The sequence below is a fragment of the Lolium perenne genome, chromosome 7, assembly GCF_019359855.2.
Source record: "Lolium perenne isolate Kyuss_39 chromosome 7, Kyuss_2.0, whole genome shotgun sequence".
NCBI classification, from domain to species: Eukaryota; Viridiplantae; Streptophyta; class Magnoliopsida; order Poales; family Poaceae; genus Lolium; species Lolium perenne.
Genome location: NC_067250.2, coordinates 32,364,339 through 32,379,291, shown reverse-complemented (window position 1 = coordinate 32,379,291; position 14,953 = coordinate 32,364,339).

The following is a 14,953-nucleotide window of genomic DNA, read 5'->3' as shown; positions in this document are numbered from 1 at the left end:
TCCGGGAAGGGGACCTCGTGTTACGCCTAGTGCAGCGCACTGAAGGCCGGCACAAGCTTTCCCCCCCATGGGAAGGACCTTTCATTATGAGCAAGGCTCTCCACAACGATGCCTATTACCTGATTGATGCACAGGAATGGAAGAAAGGAAAGGCGGACAGGTCCGGAGAGGAGACTAAGCGTCCGTGGAATGTAGCTTTGTTGCGTCCTTTCTACTCTTGAGGTTGTGGTGTAAGAAGTTCCTTTTTTTGTACCTTATTTGCTATGAATAAAAGATGTCGGAACCTCGAATGAGTCTCGGGGACTACCCCTACTAAGGTTGCATGAAACATGTTTATTTTTTTTAGTTTACTGGTTGCTTATTGAATGTTTTTCCTTTCCGGTTTAGTAGTGTGCTAGACCCTACCGGAATCTTCGACTCTGCTATTGTCCGTAACTCGGCTTCGTGGCAAGCAAGATAAACCGGTAGGGGATAAGCACATGAACTGCGAAAAGGGAGAGCAGGAAAGAACAATCCGGAGAATTTAACTAACCCCGGTTATACCGGTTTTTTGCAAAAATTTTGAGTTATTTCTAAATTCAAGAAAGTGCTTGCTTGGTAAAAGAACTTTGTGCTCATACGCCAAAAACGCCCAGAGAAGGTAGGCAGAGCCAAAGCAAAAGAGCCAAGTATGCATCAAATTGAATGCGGAAACAATTTCGGAATCATTGCAGTGCAAGAAAAAGCAAATCGACAAGCAAATATGCTAAGGCAAACACAACTTAATTAACTACCGGTATAGTGTACCGACATAAGCTGTTATACCACAACCAAAAGAGAGGTTAAGTATTATCTTACATCATGAACCCCGGCATACCGGGGTAGAATTTAACGGGCAATGTTTCCAAGTGCAACAGGATAAGCATATCACAAGCAACATTCAGATAAAGTTCAAGCAACAGGGGCTTCAGGAGGAGCGTCTTGGGCGTCAGGACCCTCTGGAGGCGCGTCACCGGCTCCGGCCTCATCAGCGTCTTCATCTTCCTCCTCGTCGCTCAGATAATCCTTGACGTCTGGAGGAGGGGGGATGAAGGTGCGCACCTCAGCGAACTCCGCGATGTGGTACGCGCGATCCTGCCGCTTAGCGGTGAGGACCGGGTCCAGGTCGGTTGGAGCCTCATCGCGCACGCTGGTGAGGGCGTCCAGGTCCAGCTCCGGGTACCAGGAGCAGGCAACGCGAAGCGCTGAGTCTGCTCCGGCACGGGCAGCAGAGCACTGCCACTCCCGGATCCTTCGGCCGGCACCCTTCAGGCGATCGCAGATGAGGGAGAAGCTGTCTGGCACTTCTTCTCCGGGCCAGAGAGTCCTGTAGAGCTGGGCGGCCACCTGCGGAACGTCGGAAAGGTTCCGATCCACGCAGCGCATGTGGGAAACCCGTGCGTTGAGCGCAACCAGATGGTCATAGGGGTCCCATGGCGCAGCCAGGTTCTTGTATGCCTGAGCAACCCGGCGCTCTCCAACTTTCTTTGCAGCATGCGCCTGGGAGTCCGGGAAGAGCCCTGCGAGACAAAGAAAAGAAGCTAAGTACATGCTACCGGAACAGATAAGCTTATAAGCAGGAACCGGAAAGGGAAAAAGAGAAACTTACGGAGGGCAAGCGCGTCAGTCTGCGTAACGAGAAGGTCGTATTCCTTCTGTTCCGCATCCAGCAGCGCGGCCTTATCCTCGGCTGCTTTCCGCGCCTTGGCGGCCTCTTCCAGCTCAGCCTGCAACACCACGTTGACGTTGCCGGCATCCTCCAGCACCTCATTCAGCTTGGCCTCCGCGGCGGATTCAGCAGCCTTGAGGGCCTTGGCATGGTCAAGACCCAGCTGGATAAGCTGGTCCTTGAGCTCCTTGTAGCTGGCCTTTTGGGCGCTCAGCTCCTCCTGGTGCTTCCGGCTAAGTTTGTCCTTCTCCTCTGAGACCCGGAAAGAAAGTGTTAGCCAAGTTGTACTGATACAATGCAGAGAAAGCAAGTTAACCGGAAAACAGGAAGCTATACCTTGGGCGGCGGCAAGCTGCGCCTTGAGGGCCTCAATAGAAGCTTCTGGGATGGCTGATGAAGCAGAAAATCATAAGTGTTAAGAACTGAGAAAAAGAAAGATTTCCGGTAAAAAGATGCCGGAGGAGCAGAAATTTACCTTGGCACTTGCTATGTGCCTCAACGAGATCCCGGTGCTCCCAAAGAAGCTCCTCAAAGAGGACCTTCCGAGCGTCAGCCGTGGTCTGTTCGAGAAAATGATGTTAGCTCAGAGCAAAGATCTTAAACCGAAACTCGGGGACTGGCTATGCCGGTTGCGCGCGTTTCTAGTTTAGTTTCGCGCTAAGAGCTACGCTCTCAACACGAAACTCGGGGACTGGGAGGATAGACAAGATTTAGCAAAAAAGAGAAACCGGCATGAGTTGAAAGTTCAAGAAAAGATAGAAAGAAATCAGAAAAAGAGGAACCAAGATAAATCAAAAAATGAAACAAGTTTTGTGAGATTTACCATCATGTTGTTCGTGGCGTCAAACCACAGGCTGTCCAGCTCTTTGACGGCCCGATGCAGCCGCATGAAATGCTCCTCTGAGCACCGCGCACCAACAGGGTCAGGCGCCGGTAGTCGGTCCTTGCCCAGGCCGCGGGTAGCCTTGGACATGTCCGCGGCGTTCCACTTCTCAGCATAGGGCAGCAAGTGCCCCAGCTCCCTGCCTTCGCGCTGGAACGCGGTGATCCGGCCAAGTAGGCCGGTGGCCTTCTCGCCGGCTACGTTAGCGGCGCCGGAGACGTGCAGCACCAAGTGCCGCTGGCCGCCGGAGGAGGCGCTAGGGGCCGTTTCCTTCCCCTTGACGAGCGTCAAGGTGTTGGGCGGCGGTGCCGTTGAAGTGGCACCGGCTGGCTCGGTGTGAGGAGCTTCCGGTGGTGGCGTTGGCGCGGTCCTGGGAGAAGGGGGAGCGTCAGGCGCGTCACCCGCGTTGGAGGTTGCCGGCGCGGAAGCTTCCGGCGCGGCCTTAGAGGGGGAAGACACCTTGGTCTTCTTCTTCTTTTCTGGGACGGGAGGAACCAGGGGTTCCGCCCGCCCGGCAGCTTCTTCTCCGGCGCCGATGTTGCTGGCGCCGGTGTCTTGGTTCTCAGGAGGGGAGACAAGTTCCTCCTCCGCGCGGTGATCTGGCGGTGTAGGGGCCGCGCGCCCCGGACTTGTACTGCCTCCCAGAGGGAAGGCAGAGGTGGTACCGGCACCAGATGGTGCCGGGCTTGAGTGAGGAGGAGGAGTCGAGGTCCTTGCGGATCCGGCAGAGCCCTCAGCCCTGGGGCCAAGCTTGAGCGCGGCGCTAAAAGAGAAAAAAAGAAAGGGTTGGAAAAAAGCTTGGTAAAAACAAAACAAGCAGAAAAACAGGGCCTTACCCGGAAGAGGTCGGCATCTGCTTGCCCTTGTAGCGCCTCACGCCTGCGACCTTCCCCGCGAAGGGTTCAGTCCGGAAGCGCTTGGATGCAGGGGCTTGGCTCGAACCGGCGTCAGAGGTCGGGGCCTTGTTCTTTTGGCCTTGAGCCATGAGTTTCTCCACAAACTCATGGCCTGCCTCGGCCTGCAGGGGAGCGACGTGCTCATGGACCCGTGGTTTGATTTTGGCTGAGGGAACATCTACAGAGAAACAATAACAGAAGAGTATGAGAGATCAAAAAGAAGAGCTACCTCAAGCAAGTTCAGGTCGTCACACGAACCGGATGGTTCCGGTGGAGATTTCCCGAGGCGCGAGGCTGGAGTCCGGCCCATCTTCAGGTCCTGCCAATGAATAACGGGGTCCGGGTCGAACTTGTCTAGAGCCCGCTTCCGGCAAGGGCCTCGCCGGTCTGAGTCAATGCCGGGGAAGCGGTCCTTGGCCTGAAAAGCAAAAGAGGAAAAAGGGTTAGTCATAGTGTAAAAGCTACCAGTATACCGACCCGAGTTGTGTAATTTCTTACTTCTTGGGTCGGGGGGTTAGTGGAACTGAGAGGCCGGAGGCCCCATTCCCAATCTTCCGGCATGGCAGTCTAGCAGATCTGCCTAGCCTTGAGGACAATGTCCTTTTTGCTGAGAGGAATTCCGGTGATCTTGGTAGGATCACCGGGACCGTACATCTCGCTCATCTTATGCATGCGGCGCTTAAGAGGAAGCACCCGCCGCGAGATAAAGGTGCGGATGATATCATCGGAGCAGATGTTGGTGTCCTTCATCAGCTGCTTCATGAAGCGTATAATCCGGTTGGTCTCTATGTGAGAGTCCTTCGGATTGTAGCTCCAGTTGGCCCTCGTGGGTGGCGCCGGATTAAAAGGTGGCAAATCGATGAGATCTGCGGCGCGTTGTTCTTCACATAGAAGAAGGTCCCTTGCCATAGCCGGCATGACTTGAGACCGGTAAACTTGAAGAAAGGGCTCCCTTGGCGGGAGCCAATGATGCAAGACCCGCATTGTACGGGGGGTTTGGGTTTAGGGATTTCCTTGCCCTGAACGGAATTGATCCAAAGAGCAAAGAAACGGGCAAACGTCTCGCGAGTGGGACGAATGCCGATGTAAGCCTCCATAAAGGTGGCATAGCAAGAGAGGTAGAAGATGGCGTTGCCGGGAAGATGGTGAGGTTGGAGTTGGTAAAAATTGAGGAAAGTCCGGAAAAAATCAGAGACAGGAAGGCCGAAGCCGCGCTCGAAGTGAGCGAGAAAGACAACGCGTTCACCGGGTTCAGGCACCGGTTCAATCTCATCACGAGGGAGCCGGCAGGATACTCCTTCCGGAATCCTCCGGGACCGGTAAAGCCAGTCGATCTCATACTGGCTAACGTTGGAGCCCATCCAGGCCCCGCGTGTGATGCCGGCAGGATCTACGCCGGAAGCGTCGCTAGAGCTACCGGTTTCTTGGTTGCTACCGGCATCAATGTCCATCTGGACAAGATCAGCGGTTAGTCCGTCGGAAGATTGGCTGCGCCGGCTAGCGGAAGAGGAGGCAGAAGAAGAGGTAGAGGAAGATTCCTCACTAGACATGAAATCTGATGCAGAGAAACAAGAATCCCACGATTTATCCCCTCGCGGAGATCTACGAGTAAGAGAAAAAACAAAAGAAAAGGAAAAATAAATACACTACCAACTCAAGATCTGGAAAGCAAGCAAGAGAGGAGCAAACACGGATTGAGCCTAACCTGGGGCGGCGGAGTCGCTAAGGAGGTGGCTCGCCGGTGAAATGGCAAGCTTGAAGATGGCGAGGAGGTCCGTCGACGGCGAGGTGAGGAAAGGCTCAAAGAAACGCCAATACTGCAACCGCGACAGGAGCGCCGCAGAGGTTCTTCGCGCGGCGAAGTCCGGCGACGTCCGGCGAAGCTGCGGCGAAGATTCGCTGGGTGGCGGAGCTCGAGCGGCGAACGGAGCGTCGGAGGCACGCAGAGCAAGGGGCACTGTGCGCGAAGGAGTGGGGAATGCGAGAAGAGGAAGAAGAAGGAGCGGTTTCGCCTTATAAAGGAAGAGAGAGAAGTGGGCCGAAAACCGCTGGGCCGCGACGGTTCGCTCCAGGGGCCGCCACGTGGCACAGCGATACACGCGTAAAGCAGGAAGCCACAGGGAGGTACACACGGATCCAGAACGGAGATTGGGATCCGCTGTGAAGCAATTAATGCGCGCGCGGAAGCCGAAGGGAAGTGACCCCTGACACTGGCGCGTCAGTCACAGTGCGCATGTCTCTGACAGACGCGGGGCCCGAGATATTCTCGACTTCGCCGAGGAGGTATTTAATGACTAAGATGCCGGAGGATAAGATAACGGAAAATGCCTTGCAAAGGGGAGAACGTGAGTCCGGGCAAAGATGCCGGATCTAAGATAAATGCCGGATAGATTAAACCGGTATCCAAAGACGTGAGAACCTGGCATGGTATGTTGGATAGAATCCGCCAGACTATACCAGCTTCGGGGACTAATGTTGGGGGGATCACCCCCGGTATGCCAAAGGCATGCCAAACCGGATGGTTTAGGCCATAAAGATACCAGTTTAATGTTTCATACCGAAGCACGAAGATACGAGCTTGGCAAAGTGAAGCCAAACCGGTATCCCCAAGAGGGGTATACCGGAACCGGGCAGAAGATACCGGGATACCGGAAAGGTGAGCATGTCGGCAGAACTGGTCAAAGATTCTCTCCTGAGCTAGAGGACAAAGATGAGCTAAGCAAAGTAGCTTTAAACGAAGGGCTGACGATAAAGAGGAGGATGACGAAGAAAGAAGCCGGAGAACGTCAGCCTCCCTGATTAAAGAGGACCCCGGTGTCATCTATGATTAAAGTAACTTTGTAAAGTAGTTTGTCTAGTCAAAGATGCCATTAGGGTTTCTTGCCTTGTAAGCCACCCTCTCCCCCTATATAAGGAGAGGGGGCAGCCCTCTTCACGGGCAACGAACACATGTACTGAGAAACTTGTAACCTGTGGAGATCAATAAAGAAGATGATCTATAGCGAGTTCTTCCTTGTGTCTTTCTTCTTCAACCTCTAGCCTTGGCTAAGTTCTTAAGGAAACCATCCGGAAGTTCATCCCATCTAATCACAAACCCTCCCCCGAATCCTCTAGCGTCCATTCGGCCCCAACTCAAGCCATCCTATGGCATCTGTCTGTTCACCACGACGACAACACCTAATAGGTGCACTAGTTCGGCGAAGAGATAGTGAAATACAAGTGGTATGAATGAATATGAGCAGTAGTAACGGCGCCAGAAAAGTGCTTGCTGGCGTGCAGTTGATGGTAGTAATATTGCAGGAAGTAAACAAGCAGTAAAACAGTAAACAAGCAGCGATATCAGTATTTAGGAACAAGGCGTAGGGATCATACTTTCACTAGTGGACACTCTCAACATTGATCACATAACAGAATAAATAGATAGATGCTAGACTCTACACCCTCTTGTTGGATGATGAACACCACTAACTGTGTAGGATTACACGAACCCTCAATGCCGGAGTTAACAAGCTCCACAATATTCAATGTTCATATTTAAATAACCTTAGAGTGCATGACAGATCAACATAACCAAACCAAGTACTAACATAGCATGCACACTGTCACCTTCACACTATGAAAGGAGGAATAGATCACATCAATACTATCATAGCAATAATTAACTTCATAATCTACAAGAGATCACAATCATAGCCTACGCCAAGTACTACACGATGCACACACTGTCACCATTACACCGTGCAGGAGGAATAAACTACTTTAATAACATCACTAGAGTAGCACGCAGATAAATTGTGATACAAAACACATTGCAATCATAAAGAGATATAAATAAGCACTTCACTATGCCATTCATAACAGCGAATAAGTATTCTGTGAAATATAGCCTAAGAGACCCACACGGTGCACACACTGTCACCTTTACACACGTGGGACAAGGAGTCTCCGGAGATCACATAAGTAAAATCCACTTGACTAGCATAATGACATCTAGATTACAAGCATCATCATATGAATCTCAATCATGTAAGGCAGCTCATGAGATTATTGTATTGAAGTACATAGGAGAGAGATGAACCACATAGCTACCGGTACAGCCCCGAACCTCGATGGAGAACTACTCCCTCCTCATGGGAGACAGCAGCGTTGATGAAGATGGCGGTGGTGTCGATGGAGAAGCCTTCCGGGGGCACTTCCCCGTCCCGGCGGCGTGCCGGAATAGAGACTCCTGTCCCCCAGATCTTGGCTTCGCGATGGCGGCGGCTCTGGAAGGTTTTCTCTGGTTTCGTCCAACTTGGTAGGGTTTTCGCGACGGAGACTTTAAGTAGGCGGAAGGGCAAGGTCGGTGGAGTCCTAGTGGGGCCACACACTAGGCCGGCACGGCCAGGGCTTGGGCCGCGCCGCCCTACTGTGTCCCCACCTCGTGGCCCCACTTCGTTTCCCCTTCGGACTTCTGGAAGCTTCGTGGAAAAATAGGACCCTGGGCGTTGATTTCGTCCGATTCCGAGAATATTTCCTTACTAGGATTTCTGAAACCAAAAACAGCAGAAAACAGCAACTGGCCCTTCGGCATCTCGTCAATAGGTTAGTTCCGGAAAACGCATAATAATGACATAAAGTATGCATAAAACATGTAGATATCATCAATAATGTGGCATGGAACATAAGAAATTATCGATACGTCGGAGACGTATCAGTATCTTTCCATGGGCATGCATCAAAAGTGAGATCTTATATAGCCCATGAGAGGATGACGTCAAGTGGTGATCGTCATCAAGGTTGAGTTGGGCAAGTTCAAGGCTGAGCATCTCAAGAGGATCATATGCTTGAAGCTTGCCGTCCATTTTGGTGATAATGGACATATGAAGATGTGCATCAATGGAGCTTTCCCATCATGGTGTATGGGGGAGCATTTGTGAGTCTTCACGAAGCAACAATGATCAAGTGAGGCATTCCGGCTTGAGTGGAGCTTGAAGAGATATCATCGAGATCAAGCGGGATGCGCAAGGCAAAGGTATGGCCTTTCTAGGTTTTCCTTTTACCGGTCTCAAGGTGGTTGTTGGGAGACCGGGTTATAAGATACATAGCCGCACTATCAAGATGGGCTTTCGGTTGGGTAACTTGATCACATCGTCTTAGGCAGCTCAACCCTTTGCATGCTTTGCATTCCATAAATCTTATTGCTTCTTGGTGTTTCTCTGTGTGAGGTTCTTGAGCTTGTTGCTAGCTTTACAACAAGCCCAAGTTCATCGAAAACGGAATCCGCATGCATCTTCTATTGCGTTTTCGAGTTTGGACGTCTTCACCGGCTTCTTGTTGGGTTCTGTTTGTCGTTATCTTTCCAACAAAATTGGTTTCATGTCGATCGGAGTTCGGGAGCATTTTCTGTGTAAAATGAAGAAAACCTGTTCTGCCCCTGACCGGTCTGTGGTCCTGTCGGACCGGTCGTGGCACCGGGCGATCGGGTTCCGACCGGCCACTGGACCGGTGCCAACCGGGCACTGTCCAGGGGCCTTTTCCCGTCGTCCGGTTGCTGCCCGGTCGGTGTCCCGGTTTGGACCGGCCGGCCCGGTCACAAGCCCGGTCTGACCGGGTTCTGCGCCGGACCGCCCGGTCCCATACCCGGTTGACCAGCCTCCTCGACAGCTGACTCAGCCCAACTTTTTCCCAACGGTTATATTTTCTCTTGGGCTATAAATAGCCCTTCTTCCACCTTGGGCTGAAAAAGTTCTTCCCCTTTCTTCACCTCCATTGTTGCTATTCGAAGAACTACCTTCCCCTCTTGATTCCTCCCATGATTCTTGCCCATTCTTGAGGATTTGAGAGAGGAGATCTAGATCTACAATCCCCACCAATCAATTTCTCCTCTAAGTGAGGGGAACCCTTTGGATCTAGATCTTGGAGTCTTTTGTTGACTTTCCCCATTGTTCTTCCTCTCCAATCTCATCCTAGCATTTGTTGCCTGGGTGGGATTTTAGTGTGAAGGATTTGAACACCTCTACTGTTCTTGCTTTGCATCATTGCATAGTGTTGAGCTCTCCACCACGATTAGTTCGAGTGTGAGACCGTGAGCTTGTTACTCTTGGAGGGAGACCTCCTAGTTGGCTTGGCGGTTGGTGCTCCGGTGATCTCTTCAAGGAAGATTGTGAAGAGGCCCGGGCTTCTCCTTCGTGGAGCTTGTGAAGTGGTTGTGGAGCTTGCCATCTCCGGAGCGGAGGAAAAGCTAACCATAAGGAAAGGGCCATTATCCTTCGTGGGTGTGGCTCGGAGAATAGGGTGAGCCTTCGTGGCGCGGGTGTTATCACCAGAAATTGACCGAGTCAGAGGTGGGCCGCGATCAAGATGGGCTTGAAGATTATATATGGAAGAAATACGTGAATCGGCCTTATATGCAAAGTTTGGGCTAGTTTGCCCGTGTATCTGTAATATAGTAGATCACATCTTAGATTAAAAGATAGAGTTTAACCCGTGCACGGTTAGGTGCACGCCTAAATTAGAAAGTCCCCTGGACTATAAATATGTATCTAGGGTTTATGAAATAAACAACAACCAACGTTCACCACAAATCAATCTCGGCGCATCGCCAACTCCTTCGTCTCGAGGGTTTCTTCCGGTAAGCATCATGCTGCCTAGATCGCATCTCAGTACAAGCTTATTTCGTTGTTCATGCGTTGCTCGTACTGAAGCCTTTTTTATGGCGAGCAACGTAGTTATCTTAGATGTGTTAGGGTTAGCATTGTTCTTCGTATCATATGCTGTCGTCTTGCAACCCTTATGCATCTAGCCGCCCTTACACCTATCTTAGGTGTAGGGGCGGCACCCCACTTGATCATTATTCAGTAGATCCGATCCATTACGGTTGCTCCTTGTTCTTCAAGGATTAGTTTAATATCTGCAATAGTTAGGCCTTACAAAGGGTTGGAGGATCCAGCGACGCGTAGGGTGAAGTTTGCTAGCCCTAGACAGGATGTTCCGGGGATCAACCTCGTGTTGGTTTTTAGGCCTTGTCTAGGATCGGCTTACGATCACCGTGCGTGACCGCGAGGCCCAATCATGAGTAGGACGTTCCGATTATGCGGTGAAAACCCCAAATCGTAGTAGATTGCTTTAGCTTTATCTTGATCAAGCGGGACCACCATATATTCGTACACCTCGTGCGAATCATGGGTGGATCGGCTCTTTGAGCCGATTCACAGGACAACCTGAGAGCCGATCGAGGCTCGTATTTAATGTTTACGTGTATGCCATGCAGGAAACTAAGCGAGGCATCTCCATCACCTTCCTGACCAGGTATAGGTCAGGTGGCACGCCCTTGCACCAGCATCGGACGTGCGTGACGGAGTCTTTGCGGGCCGTCGCTCGGAGGGACCAGGGCAAGCCGCAACCCTAAGTTGTTCCCGGCTCTCCTGTGTTGCCCGTCGTTGCTCGCCGGTGGGTTTCTGACCGCAACACATTCTGGCACGCCTGGTGGGACCATCTTCGACATCAACCACATCGCCATCTACATCTGAGATGGCGGACGGCACTCCAGTCACGTACGAGGATCTGACCGACGAGCTCAAGAAGAAGTATGACGAGGTCAAAGCTATCCTCGAGGCCGACCTCATCGACTCTTTTCACAGAACCCGTTCACATGGCATCAGGCGGAAAGGGTTCTCGCCTGAAGGTGCGCTCGATGGAATAGACTTGTTCGCTCCGTCAGAAGAATGCACCAGGTCCCTGCGTGAGGAGATAAACTTCATGGTAGCTCATTCGCTGCACCGCCACTCTGAGAACCTGGTGAACACTTTGGAGCGTGTCGCTCTTCGGGTGATCCAGGAGATCATGAGGCACCAGCACTCTCCGTCAGGACCAGCTCTCGGGACATACCAAGGAGAGATGCCACTCCAGTCCCGTCCACCGCTGCCATTTGTGTTGGCAGCACCAGAGGTGCCGAATTCACCGGCATTCGTCGTCTACAAGATCGGTGGTGACCCTAGTGACTGCCAGTTCTTGCATGAGGCGCCTAAGGAGATCCCTCACGGGTACATGTGCACATACGTGCCAGACTGCGGTAACTGGGCGCTCACAAACCAGGCCGCAACAGCAGGGACTTCTGGAAAAGCAGGAGGAACGTCAGCGACAGACCTTGAGAAGCAGACGTGGCTAGCTAAATATGCCACTCCGACGAACCTCCAGAGCTCAGCTCCTGCAGTTGGCTCAGAGCTGGAAAAGCAAGCATGGCTGGCTAAGTACACCACCCTGGCGAATCTTCAGAGTTCGACTCCTGCAGCCAGCACCGCGGATCAAATCAGTACGATCCTGAGAGACCAGTTCGGCATGGTGCCGAAAAGGAGGACGATCGGCTATTCCAAGCCGTACCCCAACGAGTACGAGTTGGTCCCGCTACCACCCAAATATCGGCTCCCTGATTTCTCCAAATTTAGTGGATCAGATGGTTCCAGCTCCATCGAGCATGTGAGCCGATATTTGGCACAGCTAGGAACGGCCTCAGCGTCGGATCCACTACGCGTGAGGTTCTTCGCACAGTCCCTCACGGGATCGGCTTTCGGGTGGTACACCTCGTTGCCACCGGACTCGATCCGGACTTGGAAGCAGTTGGAAGAACAGTTCCACATGCAGTTTCACTCAGAAGCTTCCGAGGCCGGCATTGCCGATCTATCCCAAATACGTCAGAAGCGTGGAGAAACCGTGGCAGAATACATCCAGCGCTTCAGAAATCTGAGGAACCGATGTTATTCGGCTCGTGTGACTGAAAAGGAAGCAGTTGAGTTGGCAGTGGTGGGCCTTGCATCACCAATCAAGGACATGGCCTCCCAAGCAGACTACCCTTCACTGGCGCACATGGTTCACAAACTGTCAGCATATGAACAGCGCCACCCGGACTTGTACCAGGACAAATTCAAGCGTGCGGTAGTCCTGGTTGAGGCAGATGAAGACGAAGGCTCTGCGGGAGATCAAGAGGTAGCAGTGGCTGAATGGACTCGGGGGGCAACCCCCGTGTCCTGCAAATGGGTTAAGCCACCAGGTCCGCCCAGAGGGTTTGATTTTGATGTGACTAAAACTGAGCAAATCTTCGACCTCTTACTCAAGGAGAAGCAGTTGAAGATACCCGAAGGCCTCAAAATCCCCACAGTACAGGAGCTGAACGGAAAGCCATACTGCAAATGGCATAACTCGCTCTCCCATGCCACCAACGACTGCAGGGTGTGGCGTCAGCAGATCCAAATGGCGATAGAACAAGGACGTCTGATTTTTAACCAGTACGCCATGAAGGTCGACACCCACCCTTTCCCCGCCGTTAACATGGTGGGGTGCACTTATCCTGAAGGTTGCCAGCCAGGATCCTCATTCAGCATCAACATGGTAGGACCTGGACACCACTCCGGCAAGGATGGAGACGAGGGCAGCTGCTCTCGTAGCAAGGACACAGAGGAGGCCGCTCCACGCGATCGGCTCCGTCACGATGGCAAGCCCTACGTCACAGAGGGAGAAGTGAAGAACGTAAGATATCAGCGACCTCTCTCTGATCACCTCCTCAACAAGTATGTGAGTCAGTATGACCAACGCCGACGATCCAGCGATGATGATGAAAGAGATCATCTGGCTAGAGAAGCCAGAAGACATCGTCGGCATGATCGCGATGAGGAGGAGTACGAGCGCCGTGCCAAGGAAAAGTCAAGGGAGCGAGACGACGAGGATAGGCACTGGGACTGTCCCTTCTTCAGACACTGCTGGGACTCAGGAATGAGCCAATTGCCTACAATCGGCAATTGCCCAGAATGTAACCAGAAGAAGAAGGAGGCAGCTAACGTGTCCGTGTTCCAACGTCTAGGGCCTCTCCCGCCTCGGAACAAGCACGCTGAGTCCCCTCGGGTGGAAGATCGATCTCGAGGATTTGGAAGAAGAAGAAGAAGAAGACAGGTACCACCGGCCAAGGTGGTGCCCTGATGGACTCAGCCGTTCCCAAAAGCGTAGGGTTCAGCGACTGCGCGGCTTGGAGGAAGCCGAAAGGTTATACCTGCACACGCTAAGGAAAGCGCGGCCTGATCTGGCCGTGAAAGTCCAGCGAACCCTGGATGAAGAGGGTCGACCACAGAAAATGGAGTGGCACCCCAAGCAAAGGAAAGCCGATGATGAAACATCGGCTGGCACAAACATGGTGCTCATCCTTCCAACGGAGTTTAGTGCTCCAGGATTAAACGATGCACTCAATTTGGACGACGGCGAGCGCATCGACGTGACAAAGGATGGGGTTAGGCTGGTCCTATCCAACGGCCTGACCGCGTAGCAAGAACGGACCAATGAGCAAACGTGGCGACGCCGATCCTTGGGATCGGCCCCAAAGATCTATGAAGGAACATTACAAAACCTTCATTGAGCGCTTCGATCAATATGGAGGCCGATTCCAGCAATCGGCCAAAATTATCCTCACCACATGTTCTGCTTGTATTCAACATCGATCTACTGGGCAGCGGTTTTACGTCGGCTGATGAGTTAGGAAGAATCAACATTGGTCCTACCAGAGCCGACGTGCAAATACATGTGCCTTGGTTAACTACAGAGCCGATATCTGCAGTTCCCTGACAAATTCGGCTCGGGGGGGCACCTATCAGGTGAACATGTGCAGATGAACATGTGTGCAGTGAACACCTATCAGGTGAACATGTGCAGATGAACATGTGTGCAGTGAAATGTTGGGGGCTGATACGTCCTCGACGTATCCATAATTTCTGTCGTTCCATGCTTGTTTTATGACAATACTTACATGTTTTGCTTGCACTTTATGATGATTTCATGCATTTTCCGGAACTAACCTATTAACGAGATGCCACAGTGCCAGTTCCTGTTTTCTGCTGTTTTTGGTTCCAGAAAGGCAGTTCGGGCAATATTCTCGGAATTGGACGAAATCAACGCCAAACCTCCTATTTTTCCCGGAAGGCTCCAGAACACTGAAGAATAGTCGGAGAGGGGCCAGGGGGCCACCACACCACATGGCGGCGCGGGCCAGACCCTGGCCGCGCCGGCCTAGGGTGTGGCGCCCCCAGGTGCCCCCCTGCGCCGCCTCTTCGCCTATAAAATCCCTTTTGACCTAAAAACGCGGTACCAATTGACGAAACTCCAGAAAGACTCCAGGGGTGCCGCCGCCATCGCGAAACTCCAATTCGGGGGACAGAACTCTGTTTCGGCACCCTGCCGGGACGGGGAATTGCCCCCGGAGCCATCTCCACCGCCGTCTTCACCGCCATCTTCACCGCCATCGCTGCCTCCATGATGAGGAGGGAGTAATCCACCCCCGAGGCTGAGGGCTCCGCTGTAGCTATGTGGTTAATCTCTCTCCCATGTACCTCAATACAATAATCTCATGAGCTGCTTTACATGATTGAGATTCATATGAGTTTTGTATCACTACTATTCTATGTGCTACTCTAGTGATGTTATTAAAGTAGTTCTATTCCTCCTGCACGGTGTAATGGTGACAGTGTG